The sequence below is a fragment of the Rutidosis leptorrhynchoides genome, chromosome 3 (genome assembly GCF_046630445.1).
Source record: "Rutidosis leptorrhynchoides isolate AG116_Rl617_1_P2 chromosome 3, CSIRO_AGI_Rlap_v1, whole genome shotgun sequence".
Taxonomy (NCBI): domain Eukaryota; kingdom Viridiplantae; phylum Streptophyta; class Magnoliopsida; order Asterales; family Asteraceae; genus Rutidosis; species Rutidosis leptorrhynchoides.
In genome coordinates, this window is record NC_092335.1 from 550243874 (window position 1) to 550249484 (window position 5611).

Here is a 5611-nt window from a genome sequence, read left to right on the forward strand (position 1 = left end):
CAAAATTCATATGTATTCATTGATGATGAATATTGGAATAACCCAACCATGAGATGTCACTACATGGATCGTAGTCAGTAGTGAATCTTTTAGTGATTATGTCTTTGTGTCCTTAGACTTGAGATGCACGCCCGTCTTGATGAGTGTAGCATTGTACTTTGATATGGTTAAACGCTGTCCTGAATAAGGCTGTTATAAAGGACATTATTGGGTATAATGTAAAGCTCGTGATAGACACGTGTATACAATATAGGATTTGTTCCTCTAAAATGTTTGGAGTTAGATACTTTTTGAGCTCCTCGATGAATGAATAAGATATTTGTATGGCTGCACCCAGATGTAATTAAGATGATACTTAATTAATTTGGTGATCTAATTCAGTTCTAAGATTGAGAAACAAAATTGTTAAACAAATGAGAATGACCGATGATCCATATCTGAAGTTTAACTAAAGTATCTGAAACAAAAGGACGAATGACATTTAAAACTTACCATAAACAGTTTCGAGAAACTACCCTCACATGAATTTGGGGACAATGACGTGTTGCTAGACGCTTACCATTGTTTGTATAGTTACTTGGTGTTGTGCCATGCACAAGTGGGAGTCTGTAAGATTAATGTGCAAGGTACAACATATAACTATATGGCCAACTTCATTTGAGCCTTCGAGGTCACACACATATACACCGAGAAGTCAAATAAAATATATATACGATGTATATATATTACTCAAGTAACAAAATAGTAAATCGAAATTAATTCATTTACTATTCATATGAATAGTAAATGAAACGAAATTAATTAATTTACTATTCACATGAAAGCGATATGATAGAAATTATTAATTATAAATTACATAACATACCCCTGAAGTATTTGAGAAATACGACTTTTTAAAACCAAATCAATCGAAATATTAGATTTTGGGAATCAAAATATAGATAGAAACAAAATAACTTTGTACGCGTTTTGTTTCACGGACTTCACAATTCAATGTTTACTTTTACACATATATTATAAATATAAGCATTGATTGGTTTTTGGAAAAGTAAGTCATAAAAAAAGAAAGAAAAGGAAACACATATATCGCAAATCAAATGAACCCTTTTTATCTCATCCTTGGCTCTTTAATTCGTGAAATTAATTAGCATGAAGATATGCTTAAGTGTTCTTGCAAACAAGAGTTATACGGAGGATTATTATTGTTTCATTAAATTAATCAAAGGTTGATTAATTGTTACTTGGATTTAGACTAGCATCCATTGACGGTCGTTTGAAGTGTAGTGTGGACTATCCTAAGAGACGGTCATATTTTTGATCGTAGGAGACTCTCTCCTTCAATCGTTTACTCACTTTGTGAATTACATATTTTGACAATTATTAGTGGAGTAACTGGATCTCATTGGGATAAATTAATCGTGTGCATGTTTCATTAAATATATGAATATTTAATCTTGTAAATATTTTATGAAATATTAAAATATTATTATTTTAACTATCCGCTGCGTTAATCTGAATTGGTAAAAGTACACACGATTTTCCAACAGAAGCAACATGCGAAGAAACGTTTGACTTCGAAAGATCCTCCATAGGAATTGGAATATCAACAGAAACAAGGTGAATGGGCTCACCGTCCGTATCACCTCAATGTAGGCTACCGAAAACAATATCGTTATCACCATCGATCGACGTATCCAAGCCACTAATTGATTTACCAAAGTTCTTGCTAATTGATTTACTAATAATTGATTTTGTTTGTATGGAAAATAAAGATTTGTGGTTATATAAAGAAGTAAAGAACTTATATTTCTATCATTTTGTAGGAGGACATATTACTATTACTATTACTGCTACTGTTACTGTTAGTGTTACTGTTAACGTTATTATTATTGTTATTATTATATTATTGTTATTATTATATTATTGTTATTATTATTGTTATTGTTACTTTTATTATTGTTGTTATTATTATTATTATTATTATTATTATTGTTATTATTATTATATTATTATTATTATTATTATTATTATTATTATTATCATTATTATTATTATTATTATTATTATTATTATTATAGTTTTCATTTTATAAAGCGTATAAGAATCCCATTGATTTAACAAGCTGCAAGTGTGTGGATGTGTATCTAAGAATTATGGTTTATGAATTGTTTAGGTTAAAGATGAAGATGAATGAAGGATTGTTATGAATAAAGGAAATAAAAAAGAACGATGCTGTTAATGCATGTTAGATGGTGTTAATTACATGTGAATTTATTTCATGTGACTTTTTGTGTATTAAAACTGGTGAATATAATTATATATGTATAATGTATAGTTATTGTTATTTCGTGTTAGTTAAAATATATATAAAAAAAATTAATTAATGATGTGGCAGTTAAGAGAAAAATATTTTAGCTACGATAAGCAGTATTTAGTTATGAGTTAGTTATAAGAATTTATTGCGGATGTGGTAGTTTAAGAGGATGAATAGTTTATGTAAGATTTGTGTACAAGGTACAATATACAACTATATGGCTAAATTCTTTTGAGCCTTCGGGGTCACACACATATACACCTAGACGTCAAATTAAATATATATACATATGATGTATATTTACTACTTGAGTAATGGAACAAATTAAAATGCTTGTTTTGATTTAAATTAATTAATTAATTGTGGATTAATTAATTTCTCAATAATTATAACTTTAATACGGAGTAGTTGATCACCTAATACATGCTCATTTTGTTGTCAAATAAATGGGATTAGTTGGTGTCCACTTACAAAAGTTAAAGTTAAAGAAAAAGCAAAAGAAAAATAAAATAAATTGTATTTCTTTTCTTTTCAACTACTGTAATCAATATATATATGGAGTATGTTTTCTTTGACCAAGTATTCATGTGAAGTGTGATATAAACAAACTAACACCTCAAATAAAATCATTCTTCTCTTGGTTCTCCTCTTGGAAGTACGAAAGAAAAAAGAAACTAAATATAAATTTTAAGTCCCTTTTGGAAGGTGGTTGTCTTACAAACAACTAGAGGCATTTTTTTGTTTCGTTTCAAACTTCTCAAATTGCAGTACGAGCTAAGATATAAGGAGCATAATTATTTATTTGTTCACTCTATTAATCAAAGGTTGATTAATCGTTACTTGAGTTTGGACTAGCATCCATTGACGATCGTTTGAAGTGTAGTGTGGACTATCCAAAGAGACGGTCATATCATTTGATCGTAGGTTTCTCTCCATCAATTCATTTCTTCATGAAAGGTATATCGTTTACTCACTTTGTGAAATTATATATTTTGATAATTATTAGTGATGTAATTGCATCTTGTTGGAACCGTCAATCGTGTGCATGTAATATAAAATTTGTTGATTTTAACCGTCTGCTGCGTTTAATTGATTTGAAAGTACACACGGTTTTCCATCAGTGGTATCAGAGCTGCATTTACACTATTTTAATTGTCACGTGATTTTTTCAAATCTAGTTTTGTGGTGAATTGGTAAAAATTAAAAACTTTTTTTTATAGTTTCAACATGTTTGTTTTAAATTAACTCTCATGAGGCACAAATAAGATCTGAAAAATATCACTGTTATAAATTTTGAATTTATTATGGCTTGAATAATTGTTGTTTATTTCATTTCATGGTTGTACACATGCATTGTAACCATGGACAAGCCATATGTAATTTTTAATATTTTAGTTATTAGAATTGTGATTGCACACATAGCCCATAATGCACCGACCTATGTATGATTGTTGTGATTGTTGATTACGGCAATATTATGTCATGATTGATTATTTGTATTATTAGAAAAGCTATTTTGAAGCCAAAGTTGTATTATATTTATTTTTCATTTTCATAGTATTGTATTTAAGTTTATTTCAATTTGTAAAAGTACTAGTTTAGTTGTATTTTCAAATTTAAATAAATGTAACAAGATGAAGATTGAAGATAAAATACAACATGATTTTCGCTTAGAAGATGGCGAACAAGTCAAGTTGACAATGATGACGTTTGTCAAGTTTTCACTTGATTCTTGAATCAAGTGAGAGCTACGATATTACCCTTAGTTTGACCTCTTGATCCCATGTCGGCTCATGGGATCGAGCATAAGATTTTTGGGCTAGGCTATGTGTGTGTGATGCATGGTTGTGTTTTATTTTTGCATTAAACATAATTGTTGATTAGAATATATGCTAAATGTTTTTGATGAAAACATCAAATAAAACCGGAAATAGTTTCAAAGATTAAAATTGATGATTTTAAAAGTTAAACTCTAACGAGTTTAAAGTTAAATGATTTTCGAAACACAAATTATATATGACCGAAATATTTTAAAATTGTTTTAAAACGATACACGTTTGTGTATTTGTTATTTTTTTATAAAAATAAAATAAAATAACAAAGTAGACGCATAAACACGATCGACATATATACAATTGGTTAAAATGATTTTTAACAAATAGTGTAGCGAATCTTGTGTGCATGCATTATTCGTTAGTACAAATATTTTTAAAATACCCGTCAAATTTAAGTCATGCCATCCAATGAGCTTGCAAACACTCCTCGTTATTTTTTGATTATGGTGAGACCTAATCAAATTATAACCACGAGGTGAATTTTCAGTTACGAGTGAGACTAGGCTGAATTTCCATTGTTTTCAAATTGGACGACTTAATCGTATTCACAGTGAGACCTGAGTTCGAGGCAAGGATAGGACAAACATGTCAATAGATAATAGTGGCTTGTTGAGCTATACATATTTGTAGGTCCCATAAAGATCTAAGAGTTGCACTTGTGATGCAATTGGTAACCGCTACCTACCAATAGACTCTATAACTGCTAGCTGATCAACAGATGTAGTTATGGAACCTCTATGTGGATCTTAGGCTTTCGTAAATTAATTGTTTTTAAATATAATAAAACCTGGGTAGTTAATTTATTAAAGTACAATATCGAAAATACTAAAATTGAATCTTGTTCTTTTGTAGATGTCAAACAATCAAAACGTAAACCAAACACAACCTCCGTTCTTTGTTGGAGAAGGAGAAACTCAATGGTTCAAACTTCCTCGATTGGTACCGCAACCTAAGAATTGTTCTGAAATTTGAAGGAAAGTTGAACAAAATTGAAAAACCCTTACCCGATTCTCCTGCTGAGACAGCTACTGCTGCTCAAAAGAATGCTTATCAGAAATTATTTGATGAGCAAGAGAAGATAGCTTTAATCATGCTTGCTAGTACGACTTCTGACCTCCAAAAAGGAAATGGAAGATCGTACATCATATGATATGATGACTGAGCTGAAAAATATGTTTCAGAAACATGCTAGTCAAGAGTTATATGAAACTTATAAGCTTCTTCAAACATGCAAAATGGAGGAGGGTCAATCAGTGAGCTCTCATGTCTTGAAAATAAAAAGCTACATTGACCGATTGGAAAAACTTGGAACTACCTTGCCGCCTAACTTGGCCGTGAACGCGGTTTTGGCTTCACTACCAAAATCGTATCACCAATTTGTGATGAATTACAATATGCAAGGTTGGGAGAAATCTCTGGTAGAGTTGCACTTAATGCTTAAAACTGCTGAACAAAATATTCC